A 12,562-nucleotide genomic window follows, 5' to 3' on the forward strand; every position below is an offset into this window, starting at 1 on the left:
AAGAGAACACTAAAGACTGCCAGGGTCAAATGTGGAAGTAGAGGAGGGCCCTCCACCAGCTTGTGTTATGCTCACCTAGGAGGGATCTCAGCAGGGCCGCTTGTGCGCCAGTGTCTTACACAGTTTTAGTAAGTGGCTCTCCTCTACTATCCCTTCCAGGTGAACAAGGAGACACTGGAGCCTCTTGTAGTGCAAGAAAGTAAGGGCTTCAAGCAACAACAACAAAAAAACAGTAGTGGAGCTGATGCGGGGCAGGTGAGTCTCAAAATTGAGGCTTAGCCTGGGAGAGTTCTTGGCTCTGCTCAGGAAAGAATTCGAGGGCAAACCAGTGGTGTTAGACAGCTACTTTTTTTTTTTTTTTTTTTTTTTGACATGGAGTATTGCTCTGTCGCCCAGGCTATAGTGCAATGGTGTAATCTCGGCTTACTGCAACCTCCACCTCCTGGGTTCAAGCGATTCTCCTGCCTCAGCCTCCCAAGTAGCTGGGATTATAGGCGCCTGCTACCATGCCCAGCTAATTTTTGTATTTGGTAGAGACGGGGTTTCACTGTGTTGGTCAAGCTGGTCTTGAACTCCTGACCTCAAATGATCTGCCCACCTCGGCCTCCCAATGTGCTGGGATTATAGGTGTGAGCCACTGCGCCTGGCCTAGACAGTAACTTTTGTTGAAGCAGCAGTGTATAAGCAGCAGCAGGGGTACTGCTCTTTGTGGAGCAGGGCTACCCCATAGCGAATGTGCCCAGAGTAACAGCTCAGAGGCAGTTCTGCAGTTGTATCTATGCCTACTTTTAATTATATGCAAATTAAGGGGCAGATTATGCAGACAATTCTTTAAAAGGGGTGGTAACTTCCAGGTTGTCAAGTTGTAGCCTTAGAAAGGGGTGATAACTTCTGTATGTTGCCATGGCACACTGGTGGGTATGTCTTATAGAAAGGTACTTCTACCCCATCTCTGTTTTAGCTGGTCCTCAATTTGGTCCAGTGTCCAAGCCCTGCCTCTGGAATTGAGTCCTGCCTCCTACCTCAGAGTCATGGCAAAAGGATATGAGATCCAACAGAAAGAGCTCCTGTGGCCAAAGTTGGAACTATTTAAAAAAAATAATAACCCAGTATTTGATTACAACCCAAAGTATTTAAAAACCGCAGGAGTCCATCACAATATAAGTATATAATTGAATAAATATCAATCATGGGGGAATATAGAAAAATCTCCTGTGCAGAATAATTATAACTAATCTATGTAGCCACTCTACCCTCAAGAAGCTAAGTCCTCACTTCTTAAGTATGGCCTATGTATGGTGACTTCCTTCTAAAGAGCGCAATGTGGAAAGTGGGGAGTGGAGGGAGGAACTTCCCAGTGGGGAAACTAGACAAACACTACTAGATGACCAGGTGACCAAGGTCAACATCAACAGTGACGTCATGCTGCTAGCATGTGCCCTTGATATGATGTGATGAAAATGGCACTTTACCTCTGTGATCTTCCTCCCCAAAAAACACAGAATCCCAGTCTAATCATGAGAAAAACATCAGACGAATCCTAATTGAGGGGCATTGTACAAAATGCCTGAGCAGTACACCTCAAAATTGTCAGAGCTGTCAAAACAAGGAAAGTTTGAGAAACTCACAGTCTAGAGGAACCTAAAGAGACACGATGACTAAATGTTATATATCCTGGATGGGATACTGGAAACTAAAAGGAAATTAGGTAAAAACTAAGGACATCTGAATAAAGTAGGGACTTTGGTTAATAATGAGGCATCAATATTGGTGTATTCATTGTAACAAATGTACCATGCTAAGGGAAGATGTTAATGATATGGTTTGGATCTGTGCGCCCACCACATCTCTTGGTGAAATGTAATCCAATGTTGGAGATGGGGCCAGCTGAGAGGTGATTTGGTCATGGGGACAGATCCTTCATGCCTTGATGCTGTCCTCATGATCGTGAGTTCTCATGAGATCCGGTTGTTTAAAAGTGTTTGGCACCTCCTGCAACTCTCTCTCTTGCTCCCACTCTGGCCGTGTGAGACTCCTGCTTCCACTTCACCTTCCACCATGATTGTAATCTTCCTGAGGCCTCCCCAGAAGCTGAGCAGATGCCAGCACCAAGCTTCTTTGTAAAGCCTGCAGAACTGTGAGCCAATTAAACCTGTTTTCTTTATGAATTACCCAGCTCCAGGTGTAAATAACAATGCAAGAAAGGCCTAATACAGTTAATAATAAAGGGAACCGTCGGGTGTGGTGGCACACACTTTACCTCTGTGATCTTCCTCCCCAAAAAACACAGAATCCCAGTCTAAGTAATCCCAGCACTTCGGGAGGCCGAGGTGGGCGGATCATGAGGGAGATCGAGACCATCCTGGCTAAATAGTGAAACCCTGTCTCTAATAAAAATACAAAAAAATTAGCCGGGTGTGGTGGCCGGCGCCTGTAGTCCCAGCTACTCAGGAGGCTGAGGCAGGAGAATGGTATGAACCCGGGAGGCAGAGCTTGCAGTGAGCCAAGATCGCACTACTGCACTCCAGCCTGGGGAACGCAGCGAGACTCCACCTCAAAAAAAAAAAAAAAAAATAATAATAATAATAAAAGACACCGGGTGCTAGGCTTTTGTGAACTCTGTATTGTCATCCTAAGTTTTTGTAAATCTAAAACTGTTCCAAAAAATAACATTTAGGTCGGGCACAGTGGCTCACACTTGTAATCCCAGCACTTTGGGAGGCTGAGGTGGGTGGATCTCCTGAGGTCAGGAGTTTGCAACCAGTTTGGCCAATATGGTGAAACCCCATCTCTACTAAAAATACAAAAAATTAGCTGGGCATGATAGTGGGCACCTGCAATCCCAGCTACTCGGGAGGCTGAGACAGGAGAATCGCTTGAACCAAGAGGGCAGAGGTTTCAGTCAGCCGAGACCGTGCTACACTGAACTCCAGTCCGGGCAACAAGAGCAAAACTCCAGCTCATAAATAAATAAATAAATAAAACATTTAAACAACACTATTTAGTGATTAAAAAAGAAGGAAATCCTGTTATTTGTGACAACATAGATGGAAGAGGAGGACATTACGTGAAGCGAAATAAGCCAGACACAGAAAGACACAGTTCTTGTGCTCTCACTCATTTGTGGGAGCTTAAAAATTAAAACAATCGGACTCATGGAGATATAGGATAGAATGATGGTTACCAGAGGTTGGAAAGCAAAGCAAATAGGCATGGGTGAAGTGGGGATGGATAATGGGTACAAAAATATAGTTAGAATGAATAGATCTAGTATTTGATAGCACAGGAAGGTGACTGCCATATCAATAATAATTTACTGTTAGAATTGGAGTTAGGAATTGGAATGTTCCTAACACAAAGAAATGATAAATGCTGGAGGTGACAGATACCCCAATTTCCCTGATTGAATCATTACACAGTGTATGCCTGTATCAAAAAATCGCATGTAAACCTATGCACCTATTATGTACCCATAATAATAATAATACAATTTTAATTAAGTTTAAAGTGAAAAACGTATTTCGCGTTCCTAGGTCTTATCTTTGTCTGCAGAATCTCATGAACAAAGAAATTATAGAGCAGAGGCTTTCATTAGAAAGGCAAAAATGTCCTCCTCTCCGCATGTAAAGCCTGCTATGTCCTGCTTCAACATATGTTTACAGGCATTTTCTTATAAAGGATATTGACCAAACTGGTGCATTGATCCAAATCTAGCCACAAGAAATTTAATGGGACAAAGATCCTACACTGATATTTTGGAGTCCAGCAACTAAAACTGGAGCTAGATGAGTAATCCACAGGCCTTGTGGAAAGAACTCTGGGGTTTACCTGACACTGAGATTCAACAGTGTAAGGAGGTCACTCTCAGGTAGCAGCTCATGGAGCAGACAGAAGCACGGCCAGACAAGATGTGGCGCTGGTCACAGGCACTCCCAGTGAGCCACTCTGGGTTTTTCTGTGGGGGGGGTGGTGGTTTTTGTTTTGAGTCAGGATCTCATCTCACTCTATCACCTAGTCTGGAGTGCAGTGATCATAGCTCACTGCAGCCTGGAACTCCTGGCCTCAAATGATCCTTCCACCTCAGCCTCCCAAAGTGGTGGAATTACAGGCATGAGCCAGCATGCTGAGCCACCACTCTGGTCTTGATCATCCTCCCTGGTTTGCTGCTACTCTACTTTATACCCCAATAATGCCCATTTTGTATACAGGTGCTCACCTCAACAGCCTTCCCAGACTGACAGCCTTTGCTGTCAAACTAAAGGACGCTGATATAATTATATACTCAAGAGAATAGCTAACATTACTGAGTGCTTATTCTATGCCAGGCACTATGCTAAATACTTCCATATATGATCTAATTTTATCCTCTGTCAAATGATGTTTCAATGCCTGAAATCAAAAGCTGAAATTATTGCTAAACGAGAGAGAGCAGTGCTTGTGAGTCACAGGGTCTCTGAGCAAAGCAGACAGCTGCATTTATACAAACCTTGAGTTCAGGGACTGGTGCATTTTCAGAAATTGATGTGTTGGGGTGAGTTGATATTTAGCTCTGGGAGTGTAGTTATTTAAATGAAGCAGTTACTTGTTAGCCGAGCTTAAGAAATATTGTCATTCCATGAGACTATTGTTAGTGGCCTGTTTTTAGGAAATGTGGGCTGTCATTAATTGTCTTCCTAGTTACAGTAGTAAGTTGTTACTGCTCCATTAGTATGGGTTTAAACCCGACTGGGTGCAGTAGCTCATGCCTGTAATCCCAGCACTTTGGGAGGCAGAGGCGGGTAGATCATTTGTGGTCAGGAGTTCAAGACAAGCTTGGCCAACGTGGTGAGACCCTGTCTCTAATAAAAATACAAAAATTAGCTGGGCTTGGCGGCACGTGCCTGTAATCCCAGCTACTCTGGAGGCTGAAGCAGGAGAAGTGCTTGAACCCAGGAGGCAGAGGTTGCAGTGAGCTGAGATCACACCACTGCACTTCAGCCTGGGTGACACAGAGAGACTCCGTCTAAAAAAGCAAACAAACAAAACAACAACAACAATGACAACAACAACAACAGCAACAAAAACACACGGGTTTAAACCTAGATCTGGTAATTGCTTGTTGCCAAAGCCAAAGAATGAGTGATTTTTTTTTTTTCCTTTGGGTAGAGTACCTTTTACTCTCACATCACAGAATACTATCATGTGGTTACTATCATCTCCAACCAGACTTAGAGAAACCAAAGTGGAAAGAAGTTAAGTAACTTGTTCAAGTCATAAAATTGTGGGATGGGGGCTTAAATCTTCTCTCTGTATCCAAGACCCTTGTCCTTAAGAGCTAAGTTATACTGGGGTGAGGATAAGATGGTAACAGTATGGCTCTACCCTGCACCCATCATGCCTTGAGTATATTAGATATTAGTAAACTGGAACATACTCAAAGAACAATAAGGGGGAGATGAGAAAATGAAAAAAAATAGTGTTGCTTGATGTATTAGAGTTCTCCAGAGAAACAGACGAGAGGAGATATATAGGGGATATACAGGTGAGATAGAGATAGATACAGACGTAGATGTAGATATAGAGAGACATTTAGTTTAAGGAATTGGCTTACACAGTCGTTGGAACTGGCAAGTCAGAAATATGCAGGGCAGGCCAGCAAGCTGGAAATTCCAGTCGGTCATGGTTTCGGTCTTGGGTCCAAATTTTGGAGGGCAGTAGGCTGGAAACACAGGCAAGGTTTCTATGTTACTGACTGAGAATTCCTCCTTCTCTGGGAAACCTCAGTCTTGACACTTAACGTCTTCAACTAAGTGGGTGGGCAAGCCCCATCCAAGTTATGGAGGATAATTTGCTTTACTGAGAATCAACAAAATTTAAATAGCATAATTTAAGATTAGACAAGGTTATGTATTTAAAAAGCCAAACACATTCTATATGGAGAAGACTAATAGTATCCAAGGACAATATATGTAAGATGTTATATCTACTCCTCAATATGATAAATTAACCATAGTAATCTGTAACTCTTATTCTATCACCAGTTATTCAGTGGCTGACAACATTTTTCTGCACTCTGTACTGCTGATGGAAAACACCCATAATTGCCAACTGTGGCCATAAGACCCTGGAGATTCAATTCCCTGATGAGGTCAACTTGCCCTGAGTCTGTGAAATGTTATACCAGGCATTTGCTGAACTTGAAGGGAGCAGTAAGCAGTGACAGAATAATAAATATTATCACTGACCTGTATCAGTTGTGCAATTGCCAGGAAAATCATTTCAAGGTGATTTCTCAGGTATTTGTAATAGATCATAAATCAAAAATGGTTGCTCACTGATAACACCTTTCACTCCAACTTGAATATCTAGAGTATTCCTTGGATTATAAATATAAGTTAAAATATATTTTTCTCAAAAATATAAATATGTCTATTTTAAATAATCCAGCAAAGACTGGACAAAAAAATTTGAATTCCCACAGTTACTTCTTTTTAAATATTATCCAAGAGAATGTCTAAATTTAGTAAGAAACCCATTCTAAAATGTAGAAATGGAGTAAGGAAGAATTTTCCTTTTTTTTTTTGAACAGGAGTTTCGTTATCGTTGCCCAGGCTGGAGCACAATGGCACGATCTCGGCTCACCGCAACCTCCACCTCCCTGGTTCAAGTGATTCTCCTGACTCAGCCTCCCAAATAGCTGGGATTACAGGCATGTGCCACCACACCTGGCTAATTGTGTATTTTTAGTAGAGACGGGGTTTCTCCATGTTGGTCGGGCTGGTCTGAAACTCCCGACCTCAGGTGATCCACCTTCCTCGGCCTCCCAAAGTGCTGGGATTACAGGTGTGAGCCACCGTGCCCAGCCGAATTTTCCATTTTTCTTTCTTTTCTTTTCTTTTCTTTTCTTTTCTTTTTGAGATGGAGTCTAGCTCTATCACCAGGCTGGCATGCAATGGCACGATCTCGGCTCACTGCAACCTCCACCTCCTGGGTTCAAGCGATTCTCCTGTCTCAGCCTCCTGAGTAGCTTGGATTACAGGCACGTGCTGCCACACCCAGCGAATTTTTGTATTTTTAGTGGAGGTGGGGTTTCAGTATGTTGGCCTGGATAGTCTCCATCTCCTGACCTCATGATCTGCCCATCTTGAGGGATTACAGGCGTTAGCTACCGTCCCCTGCTGAATTTTCCATTTTGGATTGGACATTCAGAGTGGTAGGAAACCCCGCTACACTCTAGGATTCAGTAATCAGCGGAAATATTTGTGAAGTAGAAATTCCTTCTGAAAACCTCATTCTCAGCATTTTCATCTAAATAATTCTAGCATCCTAACCCGTTAAAATCTATTCTCCACACCCACTTAATTGGCTGTGGAATCACAGACATTTCATGCCAAGGAGTGTGAGAGCCCCCAAAATAGTCAGGATTCTTCAGAGAAATAGAACCAATAGGATATATATGTATATACACACACGAGATTTATTTTAAGGAATTTATTCATGTGATTGTGAGGGCTGGCAAGCTTGAAATTTGTAGAGCAGGCCAGCAGGCTAGAAACTCGGGCAGGATCTGATGCTGAAGACTTAAAACATTTCCTTGTTGTCTGAGGAACCTCAGTTTTTGCTCTTAAGACCTTCCACTGATTGGATGTGGCCCACCTGCGTTATGGAGGGTAACATACTTAAGTGAACTGATTGTAAATGTTAATCATATCCATAAAACTCCTTCATAGCAGCATATAGATTAGTGTTTGACCAAACAAGTAGGTGCCATAGCCTAGCCAAGTGGACATATAATTTTAGCCATCACAGGGTCATTGGCTGAGAGCCCCCTACTCATCTACCTCCTGCCTGGAATGCCTTTCCCTCAGATATTTGCAGAGCTGATTATTTCAGCTAAATACTTAAGTCTGAGCTCAAATGCTGTCTTCACAGGGCTTTCCCTGACCACCCTATCTCTTGCTCAGCTCCCTTCCCACCCTGTTCTATCATGCGCCCTGCTTTGTTTTCTTCATGACAATCTCATTTTCTTCATGGAAATTAAACTTTTTTTTTTTTTTTTTTTTTTTTTTTTTTTTTGCTTATTGGTTATCTGCCCCACTAGAATGTAAATTCTATTACGGCAAATCCATGACTATCTCATTGATCACTTGCTCATGTCCAGAACAGGGCTTGGCATATAGTAGGCATTCAATACATATTTGCAGAGTTAATTAATAAGCCCAATGAGGCAGGTGCCTCATTCTATTGCTAACTACCTCAAATGATGAGAAATTGAAGACAATGTTTTTCCTTATGCTAAGCTGAAATCATCCCTATATGAAAAGTCAACTATTTGTCCTTGATTTGTCTTCTGGACCACATGAAATAATTCTGTTCTTCATTCTATACCCCTAAACATTGGAACACAGTGCTCTTGCCTGCAATGACTCCTTTCTTCTCATGGCCAAGTGCCTTCAATTCCTCTATATTATGGTTTCCAAGATCTACTCTACCTTGTTTGTACCCAGTTGAAAAATCTCTCTCTCAAAATGAGCCTGCCAGAGGGAAACACAAAATTTGGGGTGTGTTGTCACCAGTGCAACAGGCCAGCCTACCACTTCCAAGTCCTGAACAGCAAAATTCTACTAGTTTTTTATTTTTGTTTGTTTGTTGAGACAAGGTCTCACTAGTCAGGCTGGAGTGCAATGGCACAATCTTGGCTCACTGCAACCTCCACCTCCCAGGTTCAAGCAATCCTTCTGCCAGCCTCCCAAATAGCTGGGATTACAGGCCCGCACCACTATGACCAGCCTTTTTTTTTTTTTTTTTTTTGAGACTGAATCTTGCTCTATCGCCCAGACTGGAGTGCTGTAATGTGATCTCAGCTCACTGCAAGCACCGCCTCCCGGGCTCAAGCAATTCTCTGCCTCAGCCTCCCTAGTAGCTGGGATTACAGGGGCCTGCCACCACGCCTGGCTAATTTTTGTATTTTTAGTAGAGACGGGGTTTCACCATCTTGGCCAGGTTGGTCTTGAACTTCTGACCTTGTGATCCACCTGCCTCGGCCTCCCAAAGTGCTGGGATCACAGGCATGAGCCACTGTGCCCAGTCAATTTTTATATTTTTAGATGAGACAGGGTTTTGCCATATTGACCAGGCTGGTCTCAAACTCATGACCTCATGTGATCTGCTCACCTCAACCTCTCACAGTGCTGGGATTACAGGTGTGAGCCACCACGCCCGGCCACACATAGTCAATTTCAAACACAACAATCAAGTGCAAGATTTATGATTCTGTATTTGGAGATATTTCCATAGTGTCCCACTGCTCTACAGTGGGGTGGAGGAGTGGGCGAGGGGGTCTTTCCTAGGTAGTGGGGGTGGGGGTGTGGAAGGGAGGTTGAGGGTGAGGTTGTGGGAGGGAGGTTGAGGGTGAGGGTGGGGGTGTGGAAGGGAGGTTGAGGGTGAGGGTAGGGGTGGGGGGTGGGAGGAAGGTTTGGAGAGGAGGGAGGGAGGTTGAGAGTGGGGGTGGGGAGGTGGGGGGTTGGGAGGGAGGTTGAGGGTGGTGCTGGGGGGCAGGGGGACTCTTTCTTGGGGCCCCTGAGGGTGCAGGCTGCAGATGCTCCTGGGTCCTGCACCTAGGAGGGCGGCTTTAGCTGCACCAGGAAGGTGGATACTGTCTGCCCCCGACCCTCCTCCAAGAGCATAGCGAGGTTCTAATCCACAGCTGCAGTTTGGGAGGCTGTAGCCCCACCCAGGAGGGTGGGGCTCCTTTCTGCTCCCTAGGGTAGGAGGCCTGGGTCTGCAGCTGTGGTTCGGGCAGCTGCAGCACCCAGCAGTTCCTATCACAACTCAGAAGTTGGTATTAACTAAAATGGTGAAGGTTGAGGAAGGAGCAGCTTGGGGAAATGAAGGAAGAAGAAAAAATATTGGGAGCTCAGTTTTGAACAGGATAAGTTCAAACTGTAAGATTTCTATGTGAAGTGTTGAGTAGGCAGTTGGATATGTAAGTTTAGAGTTCAGGACAGTGGCACAGACTTGGAGATGCAAAATTGAGACTCGTTAACACATAATAATACCTGGCATTTGTAGATTGTCAAATGCTATTCAAATACAAAGCTTCATCACCTAGCAATTGCTCATGAATATAATACAATAGCAAACATTGGCCTACTTAAATTCTTTGATTAGTGCACTAAAGATCCTTTTTGAAAGATACTTTTAGCAGAACACTTTTTTTGTTTTTCAGAAAAGCATGGCATATGCAGGTCTTTTACATTTTTCCTGTTATAATTCTTATTTTATTGGTGATTTTAAATATAACAAAGTTCTGAAATTCTTAATTTATTATAGGCTTATGAAATACTATCAATTGGAAATTCTAAGATGGCCATGTAATTATATCTTCTTTGAGAATGCTTATCTTCCCAGAAACTGAAAAGCTCAAATGTGAAATGCACGGTCTTAAAGAAGCATGCAGCTGCTAGGTCAGCCCTGTCCTGATAATAATCGTTTACCAAAGGATATTCTGCCAATCTTTGACAAGAAACATGCTGGTAGTCTTAAAATATACACACAAACACTCCACCTTGGAAGGAGAATTGGAAGAAATCACCAGTAAGATTGAACTACTGAAAAACTGATTATCTGAGGATGAAACAATTAATGAAAAACAAAAGATGAAGGCATGGGGGAAATCCCAAGATTAATTATTGGGGGAACCTGCCCCCAATATATCAACGTAGGTTCTTTTTATTTTCCATAAGTGTCAGCCGGCTGATAAATAAAGAGAAAGAGTACAAAGAGAGGAATTTTACAGCTGTTGTGACATCACATATTGGTAGGACTGTGATGCCCACCTGAGCCTCAAACCAGCAAGTTTTTTATTAAGGGTTTCAAAAGGGGCAGTGGTGTAAGAACAGAGAGTAGGTACAAAGATCACATGTTTCAAAGGGCAAAAAGCAGAACAAAAATCACATGCTTCTGAGAGAACAGGACAAAAGGCAAAAGCAGAACTACTGATAAGGGTCCAACAAAGATCACAAGGCAAAGGGCAAAAGCAGAACTACTGATAAGGGTCTATGTTCAGCGGTGCATGTATTGTCTTGATAAACATCTTAAACAACAGAAAACAGGGTTCAAGAGCAGAGAACCGGTCTGACCACAAATTTACCAGGGCGGAGTTTTTCCCAACCCCTAGTAAGCCTGAGGGTACTGCAGGAGACGAGGGTGTATCTCAGTCCTTATGTCAACCGCATAAGACAGACACTCCCAGAGAAGCCGTTTATAGACCTCCCCCCAGGAATGAATTCCTTCCCCAGGGTATTAATATTAATATTCCTTGCTAGGAAAAGAATTTAACAATATCTTCCCTACTTGCATGTCCGCTTATAGGCTCTCTGCAAGAAGAAAAATATGACTCTTTTTGCCCGACCCCGCAGGCAGTCAGACCTTATGGTTGTCTTCCCTTGTTCCATAAAAATTGCTGTTATTCTGTTCTTTTTCAAGGTGCACTGATTTCATATTGTTCAAACACAGATGTTTTACAATCAATTTGTACAGTTAACACAATTATCACAGTGGTCCTGAGGTGATGTACATCCTCAGCTTACAAAGATAACAAGATTAAGAGATTAAAGACAGGCATAAGAAATTATAAAAGTATTATTTGGGAAATGTCCATGAAATCTTCACAATTCATGTTCTTCTGCTGCGACTCCAGCCAGTCCCTCCGTTTGGCATCCCTGACTTCCCGCAACAATTAATATGAAGCTACTGAAAATCTTGAAGTTATGGCAAAGATCAGAATATCTGTTTTGCTGTTACATTTCTACATATCAAGTCATAAATACACAAATAGAAATATTAGGAGTCATAAAATGCAATCTTTGGAAATATTTGGGGTATCAGTACTTAAAAATAAATTCTTGAATTTCTGGTTCTAGAAATGGTGGAGTGGCTTGTATTGGACTAACTCTTCTTCAGGTAATTATTATAAAACTCTAGACAAATATAAAATTTAATTATTTGAAGACCCTGGAAAAAAAAATCACCAAGGTTAGGTAGAAAGTGGAGGGAAGCCTGGGCGCAGTGGCTCACACCTGTAATCCCAACACTTTGGGAGGCTGAGGCAGGTGGACCACCTGAAGTCAGGAGTTAGAGACCAGCCTGGCCAACATGGCAAAACCTCGTCTTTACTAAAAATACAAAAAATTAGTTGGGTGTACTGGCACATGTCTATAATCCCAGCTACTAGGGAGGCTGAGGAAGGAGAACTGCATGAACCCGGAGGCCACTGCACTCCACACCACTGCACTCTAGCCTAGGCAACACAGCGAGACTTCATTTCAAAAAAAAGAAGAGAAGGAGGGCATTTGACAGTTGAAATAAGAAAACCACCCATACTGAATGAGATTCATGTTTATACAGCTGCTCCCTGAGGGCACTCCCCAGTGCACACTGCATGGAGTGGCTAGGACTGAGCAGAAATCGCAGTGCTTTTGACTTGTCAGAGGATGGAGTCTGGGGCTGCCAAAAGACCTGGAAATCGAGGGGAGGAACCTTGGAAAAGAGGGAACCACAAAGAGGAAGCCCCAAAATCTGT

The sequence above is a fragment of the Macaca mulatta genome, chromosome 4 (genome assembly GCF_049350105.2).
Source record: "Macaca mulatta isolate MMU2019108-1 chromosome 4, T2T-MMU8v2.0, whole genome shotgun sequence".
Classification (NCBI taxonomy): domain Eukaryota; kingdom Metazoa; phylum Chordata; class Mammalia; order Primates; family Cercopithecidae; genus Macaca; species Macaca mulatta.